Genomic DNA, 27,567 nt, shown 5'->3' with positions numbered 1-27,567 from the left:
TATTAGGTCTTCTTGCATTTAGTTACTAATAAGCTCACTCTTTCTTTAGCTCAAAAAAGTACTAAATGCCTTCTTTACCACCCTGCAACTGCAAGGTCTCTTTGTTCAGGAGCACTCCCCTCGGATCATATTGCTACCCAGGACTGTCACGAATTGGGAATCATTGGCGGGGACTGGTTGTAATGGTGTTTAATTGGTTCCTTTTAAAACAGAAATTCATTTGGTCCATGAGAAATGTATCCACAAGGGAGGGGATCCTTTTTGCATTAACTTTGTTGCAACCAGTTGAGGAGGCAGGTGAATAGAGCAGAAGAGTCAGATCATTCTCATAGAGTCATAGAGATGTACAGTACAGAAACCTTCACTCCAACTTGTCCATGCAAAACAGATATCCTAAATTAATTTAGACCCATTTGCCAGAATTTGGCCCATATCCCTCTAAACTCTCCTTATTCATGTACCATCCAGATGCCAAATACATGTTGTAACTGTACCAGCCTTCACCACTTCCTCTGGCAGCTCATTCCATAAACACAACACCCTCTGCATGAACAAGTTAACCCTCGGGTCCCTTTTAAATCTTTCAACCTCACCTTAAACCTGTGCCCTCTACTTTTGGACTCCCCTACCCTGGGGAAAAGACCTTGGCTATTCACCCTATCCAGGCCCCTCATGATTTTATAAACTTCTTTAAGGTCACCCCTCAGCCTCTGACACTTTAGGGGAAAAACAGCCCCAGCCTATTCAGTCTCTCCCTATAGCTCAAACCCTCCGACCCTGGAAACATCCTTGTCAAATCATTTCTGAACCCACAATCCTAAGGTGTGCAGGTTATTTAAGACCATAAGACCATAAGACATAGGAGTGGAAGTAAGGCCATTCGGCCCATCGAGTCCACTCCGCCATTCAATCATGGCTGATGCGCATTTCAGCTCCACTTGCCAGCGTTCTCCCCGTAGCCCTTAATTCCTCTAGACAACAAGAACCTATCAATCTCGGCCTTGAAGACATTTAGCGTCCCGGCTTCCACTGCACTCCGTGGCAATGAATTCCACAGGCCCACCACTCTCTGGCTGAAGAAATGTCTCCGCATTTCCGTTCTGAAATGACCCCCTCTAATTCTAAGGCTGTGTCCACGGGTCCTAGTCTCCTCGCCTAACAGAAACAATTTTCTAGCATCCACCTTTTCAAAGCCATGTATTATTTTGTACGTCTCTATTAGATCTCCCCTTAATCTTCTAAACTCCAACGAATACAACCCCAGTATCCTCAGCCGTTCCTCATATGCTAGACCTGTCATTCCAGGGATCATCCGTGTGAATCTCCGCTGGACACGTTCCAGTGCCAGTATGTCCTTCCTGAGGTGTGGGGACCAAAACTGGACACAGTACTCCAAATGGGGCCTAACCAGAGCTTTATAAAGTCTTAGTAGTACATCTCTGCTTTTATATTCCAACCCTCTTGAGATAAGAGACAACATTGCATTCGCTTTCTTAATCACAGACTCAACCTGCATGTTTACCTTTAGAGAATCCTCGACTAGCACTCCCAGATCCCTTTGTGCTTTGGCTTTATTAAGTTTCTCACCATTTAGAAAGTAGTCCATTCCTATATTCTTTTTGCCAAAGTGCAAGACCTCGCACTTGCTCACGTTAAATTCCATCAGCCATTTCCTGGACCACTCTCCCAACCTGTCTAGATCCTTCTGTAGTCTCCCCACTTCCTCAGTACTACCTGCCTGTCTACCTAACTTTGTATCATCGGCAAACTTCGCTAGAATGCCCCCGGTTCCCTCATCCAAATCATTAATATATAATGCGAACAGCTGTGGCCCCAGCACCGAACCCTGCGGGACACCGCTCGTCACCGGCTGCCATTCTGAAAAAGAACCTTTTATCCCAACTCTCTGCCTTCTGTTAGATAGCCAATCCTCAATCCATCCCAGCAGCTCACCTCGAACACCATGGGCCCTCACCTTGCTCAGCAGTCTCCCGTGTGGCACCTTATCAAAGGCCTTTTGAAAGTCCAGATAGACCACATCCACTGGGTTCCCCTGGTCTAACCTACTTGTTACCTCTTCAAAAAATTCCAACAGGTTTGTCAGGCATGACCTCCCTTTACTAAATCCATGTTGACTTGTTCTAATCAGACTCTGCTCTTCCAAGAATTTAGAAACCTCATCCTTAATGATGGATTCTAGAATTTTACCAACAACCGAGGTTAAGCTGATTGGCCTATAATTTTCCATCTTTTGCCTTGATCCTTTCTTGAACAAGGGGGTTACTACAGCCATCTTCCAATCGTCCGGGACCTTTCCTGACTCCAGTGACTCTTGAAAGATCTCAACCAATGCCTCTGCTATTTCCTCAGCAACCTCTCTCAGAACTCTAGGGTGTATCCCATCGGGGCCAGGAGATTTATCAATTTTAAGACTTTTTAACTTTTCTAGCACTATCTCTTTCGTAATGGCAACCATACTCAACTCAGCCCGGTGACACCCTTTAATTTTTGGGATATTACTCCTGTCTTCCACTGTGAAAACTGACGCAAAGTACTTGTTAAGTTCTCCTGCTATTTCCTTATCTCCCATCACTAGGCTCCCTGCATCAGTTTGAAGTGGCCCAATGTCTACTTTTGCCTGTCGTTTGTTTCTTATGTACTGAAAGAAACTTTTACTATTATTTCTAATATTACTGGCTAGCCTACCTTCATATTTGATCCTCTCATTTCTTATTACACTCTTTGTTATCCTCTGTTTGCTTTTGTATCCTTCCCAATCTTCTGATTTCCCACTGTTCTTAGCCACTTTATAGGATCTCTCTTTTTCTTTAATACATTTCCTGACTTCCTTTGTCAGCCAAGGTTGTCTAATCCCTCCCCGGTTAATCTTTCTTTTCTTGGGAATGAACCTCTGTACAGTGTCCTCAATTATACCTACAAACTCCTGCCATTTTTGCTCTAGTGTCTTCCCGGTTAGCCTCTGCTTCCAGTCTATTTTAGTCAGTTCCTCTCTCATGCCCTCATAATTACCTTTATTCAACTGTAACACCATTACATCAGATTTCGCCTTCTCCCTTTCAAACTCCAGACTGAACTCTACCATATTATGGTCGCTACTTCCTAAGGGTTCCCTTACTTTAAGATCTTTTATAGAGTCTGGTTCATTGCAAAGCACTAGGTCCAGAATAGCCTGCTCTCTTGTGGGCTCCATGACTAGCTGTTCCAAAAAGCCATCCTGTAAGCATTCCATGAATTCCCTTTCTTTAGATCCACTAGCAACATTATTTACCCAGTCCACCTGCATATTGAAGTCACCCATGATCAATGTAACCTTGCCTTTCTGACATGCCTTCTCTATTTCCCGGTACATGTTGCGTCCCTGGTCCTGACCACTGTTAGGAGGTCTGTACACAACTCCAATTATGGTTTTTTTGCCTTTGTGGTTCCTCAATTCCACCCACACAGACTCCACATCATCCGACGCTATGTCATTCAATACCATAGATTTAATTTTGTTCTTAACTAACAAGGCAACTCCACCCCCTCTGCCCACCTCTCTGTCTTTTCGATAAGTCGAAAAATCATGGAGGTTTAACTGCCAGTCCTGACCCCCCTGTAACCAAGTCTCTGTGATGCCTACTACATCATAATCATTCACTATTATCTGTGCCATTAATTCATCGGCTTTGTTATGAATGCTACGAGCATTCAGGTAAAGTGCCTTAATGCTAACTTCCTTATTAGAGATGTTGTAAGTCATATGTCCTAAGTTATCCTTGCTTTTTTCTGCATTCTCAGTCTGCCTCAATTTTAAATCCGCCTGGAAACATGCTATCCTGCTGCTTATCTTTCCATTTACCTCCATACTCCCTGTTGCTTTCACTTTCCCTTCCCCCCAACTCAGAAGTTTAAAGTCCTACTGACCACCCTATTTATCCTCTTCGCCAGAACATTGGTACCTGATCGGTTCAGGTGGAGACCGTCCCAACGGTACAGATCCCCCCTGTTCCAAAACTGATGCCAGTGCCCCATGAAGTGGAATCCCTCTTTCCCACACCAATCCCTTAGCCACGTGTTTACTTGCCTAATTTTCTTGTCCCTATGCCAATTGGCACGTGGCTCGGGCAGTAATCCGGAGATTATGACCCTTGAGGACCTGTGCTTCAATTTCCTGCCTGTCCAATTTGAATTTGAATTGGACATGCTAAATTGCCCATGGTCTTCAGGAATGTGAAGGTGAGGTGCATTCATTAGGGGTAAATATAAGATTATCGAGTAGTGGAATGGGTCTGGGTGGGTTACTCTTCAGAGGTTTAGTATGGACTTGTTGGGCTGAAGGGTCTGTTTCCACACTGTAGGGAGTCTATGATCTATAAGTTTCACAACATCCTTCCTATAGCAGGGAGACCAGAATTTTACGCCATTTTCCAAAAGTGGTCTAACCAATGTCCAGGTACAGCTGCAACATGACCTCCCAACTCTTACACCGAGCAATAAAGGCAAGCGTACCAAATGCCTTCTTCACCACCCAGTGTACCTGCGACTGCAAGGTCTCTTTGTTCAGTAGCATTCCCCTCGGATCATATTGCTACCCATGACAGTCACGAATTGGGGATTATTGACGGGGACTGTTTATAATGGTGTTTACACAATTCCCCTTTTGAACGTTCCTACTAAATTCCACTCCCTTTTACTCCCACTGCCCTTTTAGGCATATTGCTACAAGATGCAACGTGAAAAAAGTCCTTCTCGTCTCCCTCTCTGGTTGCTTTGCCAGCTATCTTAAACGTTTGCTATCTGCATTGACCATTGAGTTACCAAGAAATTAAGACAGAAGGAAAATCACAGGGGAGTTAAAGGATTGTGCTTTTCTCATGTGGAGAAAGGGCTTTTTGGCTGAGGGTCAAGATTTGTTCAACCAGTTTCAATGCCTCAAATAAAACAAAGGACTACAGATGCTGTAATTCTGAAACTAAAACAAAAATTGAAGAAAGCTTCTTCAGTTCCAAAGAAGGGTCACTGCTGCCTGAGTTTGAAACCCTGCTGAGTTTTTCCAGCAATTTCTGCCAAAGTTCAATGTCTGATTGGCAGGCTGGGTGACCAATGGCAGGAGTGCGGGCGTAGGGCTTCTGGTGGTGGGAGATCATGTGACAAATCTCCTACAATGCATTGCAACAAGAGTTGGCAATATCTATGTAGCAATCGCACAACACACTGTAAACCATCTTTACGCATTCAGATGCTACAGTGCACAATGATGTGACCATTTGTTAGCCAGCTTTGATGCAATGAGGGAAAAGTAAGATTCATCCCCATCAATGCTTTGTATAAAACCTGAACTGGCATATCCACAACACAGACTTTGAAAGCAACTTCGAAACCCATGGCCTCTACCATCTGGAAGGAGAAGGAAAGCAGATATATGGGAATATCACCCCCTCAAAGTTCCCATCTGAGTCACTCACCATCCAGATTTGGAAATATATTGCCATTTCTTTAGTGTCATCGGGTCAATGGAATTCCCTTCTTAACTGCACTGTGTAGGTGTCCCTATACCACAGAAGACAGCTCGCCACCACTTTCTCAGGGGACAACTATGGACTGGTGATAAATGCTGGGTTCAGCTGGTGACACCCTTATCCCATGAATGAATAAAAATCTCTGAAGACAATTCAGTCCAAAATATATAGTTGTCTAGTAATACTTATTTATTTTTATTTGTATTACCCTCTATATTAAAAAATCAGCAGCCATTTTTACATTTGACACCAATATATCGTATGGGCCTCCAGGTGTTATGTATTCATTACTTGGTTCCCCCTTCCATTTTCCCAGTAAAAACTGTAACCACTTATTTGGGCCATTCTGTATGATTGAATTTAAAAACCTTAATGTAAACATGGAACCAGTCTCTTGAGCCTATTGCAACACTCAGTAAAATACTCCAGAATATTTCATTTCATCTACCTTAATCCCCTTTCCAAATAAAAATCAATTCAATGCAGTTTAGAAATTTTCAATTAGATCCTTCCCCACCTTCCAGACCAGATGACTATTCTTGGGACAAATGATCTAGCTTTCAACTCCACAGTACATGAAGAAGTACTTCCTGTTATTCACGCCCATCAGTCTATTTTCATGTTTCTGGACTCCCCTACACATCAAGAGAAAAAACAGACTTTCTATCAATCTCACCAGTTCCTTTCTTTGGTATCTTGTTCGGCCGCTTTATCTGTGCGATCCTAACTCTGCCTCTGTATTTGAGCTCAGTCAGGATTTTGGGGGGGAAGAGATGAGGCCTAACAGCACAGGCTTCATCTTCACATTCTCTCCAAAATGAAACCAAGAACTGCGGATGCTGAAGATCTGAATTCTTCTTCAAAACTGGTCTCGAAACATTAACTCTGCTTTATCTCTCCACAGGTGCTGCCAGACCTGCTGAGTTTCTCCAGGAGTTTCTGTTTTTATTGACACAATGTCTACCTGATTAAAAATGCTGTCCTTCCCTCAACACATTGAACAATTTTGGCCTCCTTCAGCAAAGGGCATCTCAATCTATGGTCTGTCAGTGTACACATCCTGATAACATACAATGAAACAGTGGGCTATCCATGTGTTCTCCCTTGCGAGACTCATTTTAACAAAGCTTACTCTATTTTTCTCTCAAACTCATGTAACTATCAGTTCCTCTCTCAACTGGCACTTGTGATCTACCTATTTTTCTGCCTATCTCTATACCTCTCTGAATTTAAAGATGCTTCCTAGGCCTGTAGTCTTGCCTCTGCAGGCCACTCACTGTAAACAAAGAGTGGGATGAGGCCGAATCATTCTTTTTAGGGTTGACATTGACAGAGTGGACCGAATGGTCACCATCAGTGCCATAAATTGCATAAACCCCATGATTCTGTGGTCTGCAGTGAGGTCTTTCTCTTTGGACCCACACACAAAATACTCTCCATCGCAGGTTGGTACCTCCTCAGGTGGGGGTCTCTTGGGATTGAGGATGACTCTCTTTCATTTTGCATCTTCTCTGACCAAGTGCACTCATGCATCCCCTACCTTCCTGAATAAGCTTTATATTGGTCAGCCGCAAGCCAGGGACTCCCACTAGTTGGTGGAGAGATGCTTGGCCCAGTTCAGCGATGCTTTTGGTTCTAACATCCTCCTGAGAGTCCCCAGCACGACTAAGTTCCCAGTAGAGCAGTCATAGAGATGTACAGCACGGAAACAGCCCTTCACTCAAACTCATCAATGCCGACCAGATATCCTAACCTAATCTAGTCCCATTTAGACCATAAGACATAGGAATGTAAGTAATGCCACTCAGCCCATCAAGTCCACTCCGCCATTCAGTCATGGCTGATGGGCATTTCAATGTCATTTACCCACACTCTCCCCATAGCCATTAATTCCTTACAAGATCAAGAATTTATCAATCATTTGCCAGTACTTGGCCTTTATCCCTCTAAACCCTTCCTATTCATATACCCATCCAGAAGCCTTCACCACTTCCTCTGGCAGCTCATTCCATACACTCACCATCCTCTGTGGGAAAAAGTTATTCCTTAGGTCTCTTATATCTTTCCCCTCCCATCCTAATCCTATGCCCTCTAGTTCTGGATTTCCCATCCCAGGGAAAAGACCTTGTCTGTTTACCTTATCCATCCCCCTCATGATTTTATAAACCTCTATAAGGTCACCCCTCAGCCTCCGATGCTCCAAGGAAAACAGCCCCAACCTATTCAGCCTCTCCCTGTCGCTCAAATCCTCCAACACCAGCAACATCCTTGTAAATCTTTTCTGAACCCTTTCAAGTTTCGCAATATCCTTCCGATAGGAGGGAAACCAGAATTGGACGTAATATTCCAGAAACGGCCAGTCACCTTGGGAATCTGGTGTCGTACAGTTGAGACCTGCCCAGTGGAGCTGCGTGACGCAGAGCAAGGGGCTTGCAAGGGGAAGCTTCTGTGAACCACCATTCCCACAGCTGGATTAGGAAGATCTTGCAAAGACTCCAGTGTGTAGGAGACTACTGCGGTTTGCCCAGGCCTGCAAAATGTGTGGGAACCACTGCTGTCCAAAATCTTGGGTTTGAGACCTTTGACCTCTGCTGGACAAAGGCTAATAATGACACATTGGAGATCAGGATACAATCCATTGTTCACCTCTGCCATGACCGGAAATGATGTCAAACTACAGAAAACGCTTTATATTCCCACAATCCCACCATTGCTCTTAATCGACAGAAGTGGGAGGGAGTTTGGCTGAGGAAGCTGTTTGGAAGAAGACCTTAGCTTTCTGGGTGTTGAGTGAAAGGTTCACCTTTCCAAACATTTCTGAAAAGGAGTGAACATTGTTGTGGACCTCAGTTTCTGAGTGAGAACACACAAGCAGAATCCACACACTGGCATTCAGTGGCTGGCGTAGGATGTGTTTTAGGTCTTTTTTTGCTTTGTGGGTGGCCAAGGTTGGACAGTTTCCCAATCGGTTGTGTAGATATGTGGGTAACTTACCGGCCGTGTGATGCAAGGATGATGGAAAAGAGAGTTGGTGGAATGACAGTGCCACTTTTGACCCTGCTTTTCACTGACATGGGGCTTGTGGTGCTGGCATTGGTGAGGATCATGGCATCTATATCATCGTTCAGTGGGTACAGAATGGCGACAAATTTCTGAGGGAGCCATATTGGAGGAGGACATTCCATATGGCACACAAGAACATGTAAACAAAGACACACAAGCGCACACACACACACACACAGACACACACACACAGTGACAAACCATGACAAGCCAAAGTTAAGGCCAATCTCAATGTCTGTCCCTTTCTCTAGCTCCTGCACACGATGCCAAAAGAACAAGTTGGATTCATCCTCAGCATTTTCAGACAAGTGGGAAATCCTTACCGTAAACCAGATGACCCCGATTTCCTAGGATTCTCAGTGGCTTCTGGGTAGTTGCAATCTTCTGCCCGAGTCACCTGATGTTGTTGAATCAAAGAACGATCAGGGACGGCAGTGTAGCAGCAATGCAGCTGGATAGTAATCCAGAGGTCCAGGTTCAAATCCCACCCACGGCAACTGTTGGAATAAAATCAATTAATTAAATCTGGAATTGAAAACTAGTCTCAGTGATGATGACCGCAAAACTATTGCTATAAATGTCCCCCTCATTCACTAAGGGATTTAAAACATCCAGCCTAAATGTGACTCCAAATGCATAGCAACGTGGTTGCCTCCTAACTGCCCTGTGGAATGGCTAACTCACCTATTTCAAGGGTAATTAGGGATATGTGGCCTTGTTAATAGCACTCACATTGTAACGTAGATTAAAAGTCTGGATTTGTTTTAAAATGGGGAGATTTCTTTCAAACTACAAACAAACGAAAATGTATTTGAAGGGCACATAGGTGTCAAGCTTCTGTTAACTGTAATCCAGGGGCTTTGACTGGAGTTCATATCCCACACGGAGGGGGGTCTCTCAGAGTCTGAATTCAATTCATAAAATGGTCTGTAAAACACTAAATCAGTTGGTCAGGAACTGATAGGAACTTGCTAGTCTTACCCAGGTGAGGCTGATGTTTACTCCACCCTAACGGCCCTGAAACTGCCCACTGATGTGGCCTGTTAAGCCCATCGCCGCGTCCTCAGGATCGGACAAATACTGCCCATTTTGTCCATCATTCCTATATCTGAAGTTAAATTGAAAATGACTGTGATCCTCCGATGCCGACCCAAGATAACTGAGACCCTGAAGGCCTGCTCAACAGGCCTTACGCTATTCACTTTCTCCTGTATCATTAGAAACCATTTTCAAAATGCAAGAATTTTAAAAATAACAATTTCTATGAGATGTATTTGTCATTAACAAGGCCAGTATTTATTGTGCAACCCTATTTTCCCTCTGGAGAAGGTGGTGGGGAGCTGCCTTCTTGAACCGTTGTCATGGTAATTTCACACAACTGGATGGTGCCATTTTAGAGTCAACCATGTTGCTGTAAGCCTCGTGTAGGCCAGGCCTATTAAGGATAGCAGCCTTCCTTCCCTGACTTAGTCAACCAGATGGCTTTTTATTAACAAACCAGAGGCTTCAAATGTGTTTAAATCCATGCAGTCTTAGTAAACTGGATTTAGATGCTGAATTGCAATGGTAGGATTTAAACTACATCCTTGATTCATTAGGCTTTTAGATTACTAATCAAGTAATATATCCATGATGCCACCATATTTAACTATTTCAGTAGCCACATGGAGAAGCTATAAAGATGGGGCAGTGACAGAACAGAGGGGCTGGAGTAATATGTGATGGAACCTCCACAAACATACGCTGCCAAAGTTGAGGGCAACCATAGTCTCCTTAGTTAACGTGGCGTGGGATTTGCTGATGGGCTGCTGTTTTTTTTTGTTTTGCAAACAACACAGTGTAAGAGCTTTTAGTTCCAGGCACTCTCAACTACCGCAGCCTTTCTGAACTCACTGGTTAAATGGCTAACAGGGCACCGTGGCCTTCGTTGGTTAACCAGTAACCAGAGAAACCTCCACAAGGGGACAAGGGTCCAAATCACGCCGCAGCCATTTTACTGCCTCGCTCCCCTCAATTGCAAACTCGTGCAGAACGCAGACACATCACTCTCGCAAATTTGACACGATACACACACTGCTCCTTCGTCATAATTCATAGCGGAGGAACAGAATAAAACACAGAAGGGGGTGTTTCCCCACTCAGTCCATCTTCTCATTCCCAACTGCAATCTTGTTTTTATTTCTGTATGTGTGTGCGTGTGTCTGTCTGTCTGTGCACGTGTTTGTTATATGAATGTATGCTTGACTGTGCACATGTGTAAGCATGTGTATTTGCATGTGCCTCTGTGCAAGTACGTGGGTGTGCGTATGTTTGTGTGTGTGCATGCACATGTGTGGGGCTCTCAGTATGTATGTGTGTCCATATGTGTGGGGCTGTGTATGCACCTGCGTGGAGGTTTGTAGATGTGTCAGTGTATATGCACCTGGATTGGTTTTTGTGGATGTGTATGCACCTCTATGGAGCTTAGTAGATGTGCATGTGTGTAAGCAACTGCATGAGAGTTTGCAGATGCGCACATTTGTGTTCATACGCATGTATGTGTTGACATATGTGGTGGGGGTGTTTGAGCATCTATAAGCATGCGTGTGGAGGTGTGTGTACATGTATTTGGGGTGTGCACAGGCATGTGTGCGCAGGCGAGATGCACATATATGTGTGTGCATGGAGGTTTGTGCATGTGTGAGAGCAAGCCTATCTCTCCTCACTGTCCCCAGCTCTCTTTCATGTCTCAAGTGGAGTTTGCACTCTCTAACACCAAACCCGTCCTCACCGACTTATGCTGCCCACCCCTCGATTTTGAAATTCTCCATTCTCTGGCGCCTTCAAGTCCCTGCATGATCTCTCCTCTCCTGACCTTCAGCCCTACAAACTTACAAGATTGTCAGTGCCCCTCCAGCCTCAAGCATTCCCAATTCCAGTTACTCCACCATGCATTCAGCCGTCCAATCCCAAGCTTTGGAATTTCCTCTCTCTGTTTCCCTCCTTTAAAACATCCCTCAAAACCCACTTCCTTGACCAAGTTTTCAATTCAATCTGTACTAAATTTCAGCTGGGAGATGAGATTTTTTTTGACAACACTCCAGTGATAGGTGGTTTAACCTGAGGGGCCCTCTGGAAACACAAGTGGCCATTTTGTGTTGGCAACTCATTGTACATTAGGACAGACATGGATTACATCAGCTTGCAATTGACACTCTTCAAACAATATCTCCGCCACTGAAAACGTCTATCTCTTTAAAGCCAGGAAACCCGACAAAGGTGAAAAGAGTATATTGCAAAGAACCTGTAGATTTTACGATGTCAACACCGAGAGAGGTGACCTTGAGAAAGATGGGGTAGGCTATAGTGAATCCTAAGGTAAAAACAATGACTGCAGATGCTGGAAACCAGATTTTGGATTAGTGGTGCTGGAAGAGCACAGCAGTTCAGGCAGCATCCGAGGAGCAGCAAAATCGACGTTTCGGGCAAAAGCCAAACTAAGCAGAGAATGAAGTCCTTACACTGTTTCTGAAAACATTAGCTCCTTCAATTATTTAAACCATATTTCACAGCTGTTCTCATCTTTGAACATGTGAGTGCCAAGATGACACATAGAGATCCATGTTATGTAATCCTAGACCTGTATGTGCAAGCACATGTTTTAAACTTCCTGTCAGGAATTTAGACTCGTAGCACCATGGAACAGTTACAACGCTAAAGAGGGCAATTTGGCCCATTGTGTCTGTGCTAGAGCATTCACTCAGCTCCACCCTGACCCTATAGTTCCGACTTCAGGTAACGATCCATGGGATTGCACAGGATACAAGCCGTGGAAACAGGCCATTCGGCCCAACTCATCCATGCTGGGCTCCACTCCAGTTCCATCTTTCCTCATCAAAACCTGCCATCTTCTATTCCCTCCTCCCTCATAGACTTGTTCAGCCTTCCCCCCCAAAGTATCCACACTATTCACCTCCACTGCTCCCTATGGAAGTGAGTTCCCCACTATCAACCTGCCCTCCACTTCACTCTCTGGGTTGTGAGGTCACTCCTGCATTCCCAACTGGATTTCTTGGGGGCCATATTGAACTGACGGTCTCTAGCTCTTCTCGTCCCGACAAGAGAAAACATTCACGCCATCCAAACCCAGCCGATCAAAACTATCAATATTTTAAAAATACCTCAACCCTCTTCATTCAAATAAAAACCGGCCTCCTTTCCTGAGGTAAATTCCCGTGAATTTCTGACGTTGTTCTCATAAACCTTCCCAATGTCCTTCCTGACTGCCAACTCATCTTGCACATTAAACTTAAGAGAATCCTGAACTAAGACCTCCAAGTCCTTTTGTGCTTCAGATTTCTGAAGCCTTTCCCCATTTAGAAAACAATCTAATCTTCTGACCAAAGTGCATCACCTCACACTTTCCCACAATGTATTCCATCTGCCACTGCTTTGCCCACTCTCCCACCCTGTCCAAGTCCTTCTGCAGCCTCCTGCTTCCTCAACGCTACCTGTCCCTCCACCTATCTGTCACCTGCAAACATAGCAACAATGTCCTCATTCTTTTGCCCGGATCATTAATGTATATTAATGGTTTAGTTATGGAACGCCACAGGAGTTATACAGCACAGAAACAGACCCTTGGGTCCAACTCAACTGACGTAGTCACCGACTGCCATCCTGTAAAAAATCCCTTTATCCCTAATCTCTGCCTTCTGCCAGGAAGCCAATCCTTAATTAATGCCAGTCCCTTGCCCCTAACGCCATGGGCTCTTATGCTATTTAGCAGCCTCCTGTGCAACGCCTTTTCAAAGACCTTCTGGAAATCCAAATAGATCACGTCCACTGGCTCTCCTGCGTCTAACATGTTCATTACCTCCTCAAAGAATCCAAACAGAATTCAACACTAAGAGGATTGAAGTTCTAAATCACAAGTAACTCAATGTAAGCTCACGAGAATAAAAGCCAGAATAGACCATTCAGCCCATCCATCATTCAATACTGTCATGACTGACCTTGGGCTTCAATACCACTTTCCCATCCTCTTCCCATTACTTTGGTTGCCTGAGTCCCATTCCCCTTGTTTTAGATTCCTGCCCCAGCAGAAACAACCTGTCGGTGTCTACCCTGACAAGGTCCTTCACAATCTTGGAGGTTTCAAGGCATTCCAGGGAATATCAACCCAATTTGTACCCCCCCCCCCCCTCACTGTAACAGAGCAAATCCCTTTCCCATTCAAACGTGGAGCTAATCACTCAGTATCTGTTGGGCCATGTTTGCATGGAAATGGTCAGGTCAATAGAGTTCAGTCTTGCTTTGCATTAAGTTATGATGGCCACAGGTTGGTTCTGATCTGAAAACAGAATAAGAAAGAACTTGCATTTACATAGTGCCTTTCCTTACCCCAGAACGCTTCACAGCCAATGAAGCTATTTGAAATCAGCTACAGTAATGAGGGTGGCACGGTGGCTCAGTGGTTAGCACTGCTGCCTCACAGCGGTGGGGACCTGGGTTCAATCCCAGTCTCAGGCAACTGTCTGTGTGGAGTTTGCACGTTCTCCCTGTACCTGCTACAGTTCCCTGCCACAGTCTGAACTTATGCAGGTTAAGGTGCATTGGCCATGCCACACTGTCCCATAGTGCCCAGGGAGGTGTAGGCTAGGTGGGTTTGCCCGGGGAAGTAGGGTAGATTTGGGTTGGATGCTCTCCAGGTTTGGACTCAATGGGCCAAATGGTCTGCTTCCGCTCTGTAAGGATTCCATGATCATGAGCAGATACCTTTTCTAGCAATGTTGGCCAGGGCCATGGGATCTCAGTGTAACATCTTACCAGCTGCACCAGTAAGCGCAGCACTCCATCTACGCTAACACCTGGAGAATCTACCTAAATCCCAGGCTCAAAATAATAAATATAATTGATAAGATGGACACAAGGGAGACATTCCAATTTATAGGAGACTCCAAAACCACGCCCATCAGGGTATGGCAGTCCCCAATCAATCCAACCCAATAAATTCAGAGGAAACGTCTTTCCCCAGAGACTAGTGAGAATGTGGAATGTGCTCCCACAGGATGAGACTGAGATGAATCGTGTCAATTTGTTGAAAGCGGAGAAGAGGGGGGATGTTGCATAAACACATAAGGGGGAAAGGAATATAAGGATATGCTGACTGGGTGAGAGGAAGAGGAGGGGAGGAAGAGGCTTGCAAGAAGCAGGAAAACCAGCATGGAGCAAATAGGCTGATTGGTCTTTCTCTACAATTTAAGTTCAGTGGAAAGGGGCTGAATCCAATGGATCACGCGAAGGTGAAGCATTGGATCACATACACGTACCAATGAAGTGCCAACTCCTTCTGTAGCACCATCTGGAGGAGGAGGGAGGTTCCTACATCACACAAACTGCAACCCTTCTATATCCACCACCACCACTCTCTCCAGGGGCAATAGGCAATAAATGGTGGGAGACAGTGAAGTTTCAGAGTTGAGAGTGTGTTGCTGGAAAAGCACAGCAGGTCAGGCAGCATCCAAGGAGCAGGAAAATCGACGTATCGGGCTGGATCCCTTCATCCTGATGAAGGGCTTATGCCCGAAACGTGGATTCTCCTGCTCCTCAGATGCTGCCTGACCTGCTGTGCTTTTCCAGCAACACACTCCCAACAATAAATACTGGGTCGAGCCCCAACAAAAGCTCATGTTTTCACAAGGAATTGAAAAAAAAAATTCTGTAAAATTAAAATCTTACAAACAGCTTTAAAAGAGGGAGTCAATCATAATAAGAAGTTCCTTTCTCCTTCAGCATGCTCTGTACATGAGGTCTCCCTTCAGTTTTGTATACAATGTATGCAATCATAGGAACTGGGAGAGCCTATGAGGACGTAAGAATTAGGAGCAGGAGTAGGCCATCTAACCCCTCGAGAGGATGTTTTCCCTTCATGAGGGAGTTTAAGACCAGAGGGCACAGGCTCAGAAGAAAGGGACATCAATTTAAGAGCGGGATGAGGTGGAATTTCTTCTCTCAGAGAGTTGTGAGTCTTTGGAACTCCTTGCCACAGAGAACTGTGGGGGCAACATCCTCGTGTATATTTAAGGCTGAGAGAGATAGATTCTTGGTCGCGGAATCAAGAGTTATGGGGAAAGGGCAGGAAAGTGGACGTGAGGAATTTTCGGATCAGCCACGATCGTATTAAATAACAGAGCAGGATTGAGGGGCCGAATGGCCTACTCCTTTTCCCATGTCTGACAGTCTTCAGTGGTAGGGTTAGGGTTAGGCTCTCAATGAGAAACTGCAATAAACTGGCCGGTGAGGATAGTTGCCAGATATGCCAATGATGCATAGATGGTAGGAAGGTGAGTAGAGAAGAGGGCATCAGGAAGCTGTGAAGGGATCCAGGTAGTATGAGTGGACAGAGATCTGGCAATGGAGAAAGTGTGAAATTGTCCATTGTGCCAGGCAGAATAAAATAGGAGATCTAACTAATGAGAGATTTCATGGTTCTGAGAAGCCAAAGGATCTGAATATCCCCGTGCATGATCATAAAAAGTTAATGGGCAGAGAACGGAAGAAATTAGGTCAGCTGATTGAATGTTATTGTTTATTGTGAGGGAATGGAGTGGTTCTGCTTCAGTCAGAGTGATCACTGGTGAGACCCCATCGGGAATAGTGTGCACAATATTGATGTCTTTACTTAGAGAAAGACTTTGAAGGCAAAGTCTTAAAATTAGAGAGGAGGCAAAAGTGAGGACTGCAGATGCTGGAGATCAGAGACTAGATAGACCAGGGTGGTGCTGGAAAAGGACAGCAGGTCAGGCAGCATCTGAAGAGCAGGAGAGTCGCCATTTCGGGCAAAAGCCCTTCAGGACTGTCAGGAATTGAGAGGAGGTTTACGTCAAAGGGGGATGGAAGCAGAGTGCTTGACTATTTTGAGGACAGAGGTGTATGGATTTCTGGGCAGATGCAGGGAGGGAAGGTTGTTAGGGGTAGCTGGGTTCTGGAGCTGAAGTTGCAATTGTAGAATCCCTATTGTGTGGAAGCAGGCCATTCTGCCCATCAAATCCTCACGGATCCTCTGAACAGCATTCCACCCAGACCCACATCCTGCCCCTCCCATTCCCACCTAACCTACACTAACCCACTATCCTCCATATACCTATCCAATGCCCGCTTAAATACCCATAAAGAGGGAGAGTCCACTACTGCTACTGGCAGGGCATTCCATGAACTTACGACTCGCTGAGTGAAGAACCTACCCCTAACATCAGTCCTATATCCATCCCCCCCTTAATTTAAAGCTATGCCCCCTTGTAATAGCTGACTCCATACGTGGAAAAAGGTTCTCACTGTCAACCCTATCTAACCCCCTAATCATCTTGTACACCTCTATCAAATCACCCCTAAACCTTCTTTTCTCCAATGAAAACAACCCCAAGTGCCTCAGCCTTTCCTCATAGGATTTTCCTACCATACCAGGCAACATCCTGGTAAACTTCCTCTGCACCCGTTCCAGTGCCTCCACATCCTTCCTATAGTATGGCGACCAAAACTGCACACAATATTCCAGATGCGGCCGCACCAGAGTCTTATACAACTGCAGCATGACCTCAGGACTCCGGAACTCAATTCCTCTACCAATAAAAGCCAATACGCCATATGCCTTCTTCACTGCACTATTTACCTGGGTGGCAACTTTCAGAGATCTGTGTACATGGACACCAAGATCCCTCTGCTCTTCCACACTACCAAGTAGTCTACCATTAGCCCAGTAATCCATCTTTTTATTACTCTTACCAAAGTGAATCACTTCACACTTAGCTACATTGAACTCCATTTGCCACCTTTCTGCCCAGCTCTGCAGCTTCTCTATATCCCGCTGTAACCTGTCATATCCTTCCTCACTGTCTACAACTCCTCCGACTTTCGTATCATCCGCAAACTTGCTCACCCAACCTTCTAACCCTTCCTCCAGGACATTTATAAAAATGACAAATAGCAATGGTCCCAAAACAGATCCTTGCGGAACACCGCTAGTGACGGCACTCCAAGATGAACCTTTGCCATCAACTACTACCCTCTGTCTTCTTCCAGCCAGCCAATTCCTAATCCAAACCTCCAACTCACCCTCAATGCCATATCTCTGTATTTTCTGCAGTAGCCTACCATGGGGGACCTTATCAAACACCTTACTAAAATCTATATATACCACATCTACCGCTTTCCCCTCATCTACCTCCTTAGTCACCTTCTCAAAGAATTCAATAAGGTTTGTGAGGCACGACCTGCCCTTCACAAAACCATGCTGACTATCCTTGATCACATTATTCTTATCCAGATGTGCATAAATCCTATCCCTTACAATTCTCTCTAAGACTTTGCCCACAACAGAAGTGAGACTCACTGGCCTATAGTTACTAGGATTATCCCTACTCCCCTTCTTGAACAAGGGAACCACGTTTGCTAGCCTCCAGTACTCTGGCACTACTCCTGTCGACAAAGAGGACACAAAAATCAAGGCCAATGGCTCTGCAATCTCCTCCCTTGCTTCCCAGAGAATCCTAGGATAAATGCCATCAGGCCCAGGGGACTTATCTATTTTCACCCTTGCCAGAATTTCCAACACCTCTTCTCTACATATCTCAAAGCCATCCATTCTACTTATTCGTGCCTCAGTATTCATATCGACAACAATGTCCTGTTCCTGAGTGAATACTGACGAAAAGTATTCATTCAGCGCCTCCCCAATCTCTTCAGCCTCCACACGCAACTTCCCATTACTATCCTTGATTGGACCTATTCCTTCCCTAGTCATTCTTTTATTCCTAACATACCTATAGAAAGCCTTAGGGTTTTCCCTAATCCTACCAACTAAGGACCTTTCATGTCCCCTCCTTGCTGCTCTTAGCTCTCAGCAGGATCTTATTCAATTGTGGAGCAGGCTTGGAGAAGCCGATTGGCCTCCTCCTGCTACCTGATTGTACCTGGTTTAACAATTTGCATTTATATGGTGCCCAAGCAGTGAAGGCATGGCCACCAATGGCAGAACAATAGGAATTGGGGAATATTCAAGAGGCCGGAATTGGAGGAGGGTACAGAAATGGGGAGGGGGGTGTAGGGGCTGGAGGGGGTTACAGAGATAGGGAGGGGGTTACAGAGATAGGGAGGGGGTGTAAGGGCTGGAGGAGGTGATCAAGATAGGGAGGGGTGTACAGGCTGGAGGAGGTTACAGAGCTAGGGAGGAGTGTAGGGGGCTGGAGGAAGTGACAGAGATAGGGAGGGTCCAGGGGCTGGAGGGGTTTACAGAGATAGGGAGGGGTGTAGGGGCTGGAAGGGGATACAGGGATAGGGAGGGAGCAAGGGGCTGAAGGGGGTTACAGAAATAGGGAAAGGGTGTAGGGGCTGGTGAGGGTTACAGAAATAGGGAAGGAGTGTAGGGGCTGCAGTGGGTTACAAAGATAGGGAGGGGTGTAGGGGTTGGGGGATACAGAGATAGGGAGGGGTATAGGGGCTGGAGGAGGTTACAGATATAGGGAGGGGTCTAGGGGCTGGAGGGGGTTACAGAGATAGGGAGGGGGTGTAGGAGCTGGAGGGTGTTACAGAGATAGGAAGGGGGTATAGGGGCTGGAGGGTGTTACATAGATAGGGAGGGGGTGTAGGAGCTGGAGGGTGTTACAGAGATAGGGAGGCGGTTACAGAGATAGGGAGGGGGTGTCGGGGCTGGAGGGGGGTACAGAGATAGGGAGGGGGCCTGAGGTCCTTGGACAATTCAGTGAGAGGTTTAAACATGTGATGGATGTTGATGTCCTGCAGGAGCCAATGTCAGTTTGCAGACTCTGAGCCTGGAGTTTGGATAATGGCAGCAGGTTTCAGAGATAATCTCCGCAGTAACACAGGGCGAATGACAATCTGTCAACCAACATCCCTTTATATATAAAAAACACAGGAATTACCCGATCGTTATCACATTGCTACTGGGGGGGAGCTTGCTGTGTGTAAAATGAGGGCCACATTTTGCACATTCTAACGGCGCCTACTTTGCAAAGTACCACGTTGGTTGTCAAACACTTTGAGACAACCTGATGTTTGGGAAAGGCCCTGGAGAGAAATGGAAGTTCCTTCCTTTCTGTTTGTCCTGGGGTTGGGTTAATTTTGTTTAACTCATCCACGCAACTCCAGCACTGTTATCTAACCCTTGGCTGTTGGAGAGTACGGGATGGCACTGTTTGGGAGATAATATCGGGGTGGGGGTCAAGGGAGATCAAAGTTTCTCCGGGACTCCAACATCTTCCTCATCTGTTCACTCTCTCGCCTTGTTAACCCTTTGTGGGAAGTTTCCCGCCCTTTCCCACTCAGTTGCCCCTCTCTCTGGCTCATCCCCCCTTCTCAATGAGAAGGGGGTTAACATGGGCACATGGGGAAGGGGAAACCTTCAGCCGCAATGCAGCGTCTCTCCCAACCGGTAAGCCGCGCCCTTTCCCAAAATCCCGGGGTTAGCCGAATACAGGATGGCGTGATGTACGCGCGGGTCAGGAATGGTGGGATGGCTCCCAGGCAGACTTCCCCTTGCCTTGCTTGACCCCCACTTCACCCACCACCCCATACCCCCCTTCCCCACTCACGCCTCCACACTGACGATGCCCCCCCCACCACCGACGATGACCGGTGTGTTAATTCTGGGAGGACGGTCTCATAATTCACCCACCCGCTCGTCTCTCTCTCCCTCGCTCTCTGTTTGCGAAGACAAGGGTTCCGACGCAGTTCCTTCTGCGAGTTGCTGTACTGAGTGTCAAGCTGTGTCAGCAGACTGATGCACCTCGTTACCCTTCGGTTAATAAGTCAACTGCTCGAGTCTCAAGACAGCCACTGACAGGAGAGCTTAGCTCCCACAGCAGCCTGTCTCCCCACCTGTTCGATCCTTGCCCCAGTACCACCACCATTACACTGTTCACCCCCCCTTATCCAAGTGGTCTGCAATACTGGACTCAGGCCCATCTCCACAGAGGCAGCGGTTTGACCAGGGTGGTAGTGTCCCCACCTCTGACCCAGGACGTCCGGATGATGTGTCGTTATCCACCTTGCCAGATTGATTTAAAAACATCTACAATTCAGCCAGTCCGCATGATTTGAGTACAGAATGAGTGAAGAGTTGCTTGGAGATTTTAGCAGTCCGGTCAGTTAAGAACATAGAACATAGAATGTTATAGCGCAGAACAGGCCCTTCAGCCCTTGATGTTGCACCGACCTGTGATAATTACCTGATGCCCATCTAACCTACACCATTCCATTTTTCTCCATATGTACGTCCAATGCCCATTTAAATGCCCTTAACGTCGGCGATTTTACTACTGTCACAGGCAGGCCATTCCAAGCCCCTACTACTCTCTGAGTAAAGAAATTATCTCTATATATATAATCACCCCTCAATTTAAAGCTATGTCCCCTCGTGTTAGCTATCACCATCCAAGGCAAAAGACTCTCACTGTCCACCCTATCTAACCCACTGATTATCGTATACGTCTTGATTAAGTCACTTCTCAACCTTCTTCTCTCTAACGAAAACAGCCTCAGTTCCCTCAGCCTTTCCTCATAAGACCTTCCCTCCATAACAGGCAACATCTCAGTAAATCTCCTCTGAACCCTTTTAAAAGCTTCCACATCCTTCCCATAATGCGGTGACCAGAACTGTACGCAATACTCCAGGTGCAGCCTTACCAGTGTCCTGTACAGTTGAAGCATGATCTCATGGCTCCGAAACCTAATCCCCCTACCAATAAACGCCAACACACCATATGCCTTCTTAACAACTCTATCAACCTGGGTGGCAACTTTCAGGGATTTATGCACCTGGACACCGAGATCTCTCTGTACATAGCGAGTTTTGAGAAGATTTGTAGCTCAGGTTGAGGTTCTGGATGTAGGTTTGCTCACTGAGCTGGAAGGTCCCATCTCCAGACGCTTCGCCACCCCACTAGGTAACATCTCCAGTGGGCCCCAGGCAAAGCAGTGCACATGACCCCCGCCTTCCACCTACATGCCTGGGCCTCCCCGGGCCGGCGATGTCACCTACCGCCCCCCCATCAGGGGGTGGCAAATGGGGCCCAACCCGATGCGTTCGTCGACAGAGCCCTGGCTGGAATGCCATGCTTCCAGGAATTCTCATGCGTGTCTCTGTTTGGCTTGTCCTAAGATGGATGCGTTGCCCCAGTCGAAGTGGTGTCCTTCCTTATCTGTATGTGAGAGAGGGTCATGTCGTTATGTGGCTGGTTGGTGTTCATGTATCCTGGTGGCTAGTTTTCTGCCTGTTTGTCCAATGTAGTGTTTGTGTAGACCTGCACCCCGGAGTGCTGCTTTGGTCTCTTTCTCTCAGGAACTACATTATTGCCACAAAGGGAGCCCTGAAGGTCTACCAGGGATGGAGGGATTTGCCTTATGGAGAGGGATTGCATAAACTAGTCCTGTTGTTCTCTAGAATTTCGAGGAATGAGAGGTGATCTCCCTGAAATTTGCAAAATAGTTAAAAGGACTGACAGGCAATAGAATCCCTACAGTATGGATAGAGGCTATTGGGCCTACACCAATTCTCAAAGAGCATCTCAGCCATCCCTCTACCTGTAACTCTGCATTACCCTTGGCTAACCCACCTAGTCTGCATATCCCTGGTCAATACACAATAGACAATAGACAATAGGTGCAGGAGTAGGCCATTCTGCCCTTCGAGCCAGCACCACCATTCGTTATGATCATGGCTGATCATCCTCAGTCAGTATCCTGTTCCTGCCTTATCCCCATAACCCTTGATTCCACTATCCTTAAGAGCTCTATCCAACACTTTCTTGAAAGTATCCAGAGACTGGGCCTCCACTGCCCTCTGGGGCAGAGCATTCCATACACCCACCACTCTCTGGGTGAAGAATTTTCTCCTCATCTCTGTTCTAAGTGGCCTACCCCTTATTTTTAAACTGTGTCCTCTGGTTCGGGACTCACCCATCAGCGGAAACATGTTTCCTGCCTCCAGAGTGTCCAATCCTTTAATAATCTTATACGTTTCAATCAGATCCCTTCTCAGTCTTCTAAACTCAAGGGTATACAAGCCCAGTCGCTCCAATCTTTCAGCGTAAGATAGTCCCACCATTCCGGGAATTGACCTCGTGACCCTACGCTGCACTCCCACAATAGCCAGAATGTCTTTCCTCAAATACCACGGGACAATTTGAGGCTGACCAATCCACCTGGAGTGTGGGAGGAAACCAGAGCAGACGCCAGGAGAACATGCAAACTCCACACAGACAGTCGCCCAAGGGTGTGGAATCAAACCCAGGTCCCTGGCATCGTGAGGCAGCAGTGCTAACCACTGAGCCGCCAAGTTGGCACTGAGCTGCAGATGTGGGTAGATGCTGGTAAAATGTTGCCTCCTGTTCGGGGAGTCCAGAATTCAAAAATAAGGGGATGCCACTCAGGTCGAGATGAGGAGAAAAGATTTAACTCAGATGGGCTGTGAATGTTTAGAATTCTCACCCACAGAAAGGGCTGTGAACGCTCAGTCTAAGGTTGGGGTTGATGGAACACGTAAGGGTTCACTGCATTATTGCTGTTTCTCAGTGGGATGTTAAACTGAGGCCCCATCACACCTCAGTCAGGGACACAATCGAATTGCTAACCCTATTGTGGGGGTCAAGTCCTGGCCCAAAGTCGACCACCAAATAAGTAGGTGATCTCATGACTGCGGCGTGAATTAGCTGCCCAGTTTCTGACCTGAAGTGGGACCCAAAAGTAATCCAATGGCCAAAAAGCAGCCAAGATTGTCCTGAGGTTGTGAAAGGCACTACAGAAATTCAAGCCCTTTCTTTGCTTCGTGAAGAAGTTTCTTGAGATCGCTTTTGTAAATGGCTCCCCTCTTCGCCACACTTTAATTCCTGTCAATTCGCCTTTAGCGAGTCAACCTAAACCAGGCAACGTTCTCTACCGATACCCTGCCCTCACCTTATACTGAACATAAAGGGGCCCCTTAAAATAAAAATGGCTTGTACTTTCATTCTGGAATATTCCAGTCAGAAGCTAATCCTACCCGTTCCCAGAATCCAAGGGTAAACCACCAAATGTCCAACTCTCATCACCTCCCCCAATACCCCCCAACCACAATGCGACTTCAGTTTAACATCTCACCTTTAAGTGGTACTTCTGACAGTATGGCACTCCCTCGGTACTGGAGCAGGAATGTCAGCCTGCACTTTACGCTTGCATCCCCGGGTGTGGGAGTTTTTTTGAGTTTTTTTTTTAGATTTGATTTTTTTTAGATTAGATTACTTACAGTGTGGGAACAGGCCCTTCGGCCCAACAAGTCCACACCGCCCCGCCGAAGCGCAACCCACCCATACCCCTACATCTACCCCTTACCTAATACTACGGGTAATTTAGCTCGGCCAATTCACCTGACCTGCACATCTTTGGACTGTGGGAGGAAACTGGAGCACCCGGAGGAAACCCACGCAGACACAGGGAGAACGTGCAAACTCCACACAGTCAGTCACCTGAGGCGGGAATTGAACCCGGGTCTCTGGCGCTGTGAGGCAGCAGTGCTAACCACTGTGCCACCGTGCCGCCCTTGTGGGAATGAACTCAATAGCAGATCCAGGTTCACAGGAATTCTCCCCAGGTCACCAAGTAGGTGCAATATTCATGTTTTGGCTTTGCCTGAAATGTTGTCTTGTGTAACAGAATGATGCCAACAGTGTGGGTTGAATTCCTGCACTGTCTGATGTTCCACGACAGACTCTCTTTCTGCAGTCTCTACCTGGGTGACCCTCAGGTTAAACCCCCACTGGTTACCTCTTCTCTCTAATGAGGTAGCACTATGGTGACCTAATGGTAGGGTCCTGGGGAGTGTTGCTGGACAAACGACCTTAGGGCAGGGAAATCGACGTTTCGGGCAAATGCCCTTCATCAGAAACGTCGATCTTTGCCCGAAACATCGACTCTCCTGCTCTTCGGATGCTGCCTGACCTGCTGTGCTTTTCCAGCACCACTCTAATCTTGACTCTAATCTCCAGCATGTGCAGTGCCCACTTCTGCCCAAAGAGACCAGGTTCATAGTTTCTTGAAAGTAGAGTCGCAGGTAGACAGGATAGTAAAGAAGGCATCTGCTACACTTGCCTTCATTGGTCAGTGCATTGAGTATAGGAGTTGGGAAGTTGCGGCTGTACAGGACATTGGTTAGGCTGTTTTTGGAATACCGCAATCAATTCTGGTCTCCCTGCGATAGGAAAGTTGTTGTGAAACTTGAAAGGGTGAGAGGGGAAAGATATAAAAGGGACTTAAGGAGCAACCTTTTCACACAGAGGGTGGTGTGTGTATGGAATGAGCTGCCAGAGGAAGTGGTGGAGGCTGGTACAATGACAACAGTTAAAAGGCATCTGGACTGGTAAATGAATAGGAAGGATTTACAGGGAAATGGGCCAAATGCTGGTAAATGGGACGAGATTAATTTAGGATATCTGGTCAGCATGGACAAGTTGGACCGAAGGATCTGTTTCCATGTTGTACGTCTCTATGACTCTTTGGCTTAGCCTTTACAGGAGGGAGCTGGGACAATGCACCCTCTGCAGGCACCCTGAAGAATTGCACTAAAATTATGGGCTCCCATCTCCTCTCAATCAATTCTGCGATTTGCCCCAGATCGTCCATTAAGAGGGAGTGAAGGCGATCATTCATGTTCCAAAGCTGGTCAAATTCTCCTTTTGATTAAGTGCTTTTGATTTGAAGAGTGGAATCTTGAAGGAAACAGCCCACAGGAAACATCACTGAACCCAGATGTAATGCTCCCATCATCTGTTTGGTTAGGGTTGTTAAAACACTCTCACAGCCTCAGCTTTAATCTACCCGGCGACAGGGCCTGGAAATGCAATGACCAAGTGGACTGGTTCTCATCAGAGACCCTCTATGAGTCACACTAACTCATATCTACCTTCCTTGACAATGCCTAGAGAGAAATAGCTCTTAAAGGGACCCCCCCCGGCCCAGAAATGCTTAAACTGACCCTTTAAAGGGGCCACCATCCACGTTCCTGCTAATAGGAGAGGGGAGAGTGGGATTATGATCATGACCCCAGACCCTACTTGGCACCAGGATGTCCTCTGATGAGATTCAGGCCACCCTCCAGGGACATTAATGCACCAGGTAGACCAAATCATCTTCAAACAGTGAGGCCATTCCCATTTACCTGCTAGGCTAAGTATTTAAATTGCACGTGGATGCTGCAGAAAATGCACACACACACCGTCACAGAGAAGCAGAGACACAGACAGACCCACGGACACACAGAAACAGAGACACAAATGTGCGTGCGCGCACACACACACACACACAAAAACAGAGACAGATACAAACACACTCACACTCAGACACAGACACACAGAGATGGTCACACTAAGATTACACACATACAGACACAGTCACACACACGCTCACAGAGACTGAGAAACAGAGACAGGGACAGACAGGCATACAGAAACAGAGACATATACAGACACACACACAAACACACTCAGACACAGGCGCACAGAGATGGTCACACTCAGATTACACACACACAGATAGTCACACACTCACAGATACAGAGACACAGACAGACACAAACACACATCAGATACATACACACAGAGTCACACACAGACATAAACACACAGCAACAGACAGGGATGCAGGCACTTATGTACAGACACACACGGACACATAAGCCCACAGACACAGTCACAAACAGATAGACACCCACACACATACATACAGACACAGAGACACAAACACAGGGATACAAGGACACATAAACCCACAGACACAGACAAACACAGGCGCACACAGAGAGTCACAGAGACATTGACAGACATGGGAATAGACAGTAGAAGCAGAGGCAGAGAGATGAAGACACTCAAACACAGACACACACAGGGTCAACCACATAGAGACAGACACACAATTAAAAACAGAGATAAACTCACATGAATGTTGCAGCAACTGTGAAAATAAGCAATTGTGTTCGCCACCCACCTCTTGGTTCTTGCTTGTTTGCAGAAACTTTTAAGGAGGATTGTAAGGGAAGAGAATTGGCTGCTCAAGAGTGCATTCCAGCTCCCTGCTCTGGACTCGAACATTCAGAGAACTGTGCTCTCACTCCCTGGCTACTTGTCTCCCATCGCTCAACCTGTGATCGAATGAAAGTAATCAGCTAAAAGCAGCACTCACTGTCTCTTTCTCCCTCAGTCCCTGTCCGTCCTTCCCACACCCTGACTTGCAGCTCACTGTTAAGTGCTCTGCACAACGCAACGGCTGAGCATCTTGGTTCCCTTGCTTAACGCTTTAAACAAGCATTGGTTTATAAAGTCCTGCGAATGAAGTTGGTCTCGGAGCAAAGGAGGTCGAGAGGGGAGCTGCAACTGGGGGCGGACGAGATGATGAAGCGTTCGAGAAAAGGTGCAGGAAGCAAAGCTGTGCCCTCGACCTGATGGAAAAGGACTGGGAGGGACACAAATCTCACAGTTTGGACTAGAGATGCCGAGGGCAGATGGGAGGAAGAACTTTTATTGACATTGCGAGTGTTAATGGCCTGGAACCCCAAGAGAGGTTGGGAGCAGGGTGGCAGGAATGAAAGTGGAGATGGTGAATGATTTTGAAAGAAAACTTGGAGGGGCACTTGAGGGAAATGAACTGTATGGGGAAACAGTGATTGATTGGAATAGTATGGAACTGACTGGATTGCTCTGCCAGAGAGAGCTAGAAAAGATTTGATGGGCTGAGTGGCCTCCATCATGACACTACATTATTACACTAGACTACACGACATTAGTACCTTGGGATTCAGGTAAACAATTCTTTGACATTTGCATCACATATAAAGCGGGTGGTTATGAAGGTGTTTGGCAAGCTTGCCTTCAATGCTCAGCCCTTTGAGCACAGGAGTTGGGACATCATGCTGAGGTTGTACAGGACATTGGTGAGGCCTGTTCTGGAGTACTGTGTCCAGTTC

The 27,567-nt window shown here is 46.5% G+C and overlaps 1 protein-coding gene across 1 annotated transcript in view; it reads right to left on the bottom strand.

Moving 5' to 3' along the window:
* LOC140492379 (P2Y purinoceptor 3-like) overlaps positions 1-26,724 on the bottom strand; it is a 39,415-nt gene extending 12,691 nt beyond the window's left edge. Inside the window, exons 1-2 of the mRNA XM_072591298.1 lie at positions 26,592-26,724; positions 8,906-9,079 (exon numbers count right to left, since the gene is read on the bottom strand). The gene's annotated coding sequence lies outside the window, so the exon portion shown is untranslated. The remainder of the gene's footprint in view (positions 1-8,905; positions 9,080-26,591) is intronic.
* Between the last annotated feature and the right edge of the window lie 843 nt (positions 26,725-27,567).

The sequence above is a fragment of the Chiloscyllium punctatum genome, chromosome 21 (genome assembly GCF_047496795.1).
Source record: "Chiloscyllium punctatum isolate Juve2018m chromosome 21, sChiPun1.3, whole genome shotgun sequence".
NCBI classification, from domain to species: Eukaryota; Metazoa; Chordata; class Chondrichthyes; order Orectolobiformes; family Hemiscylliidae; genus Chiloscyllium; species Chiloscyllium punctatum.
The sequence above is the reverse complement of the archived record's forward strand: the minus strand, read 5'-3'. Positions and strand labels throughout refer to the sequence as shown.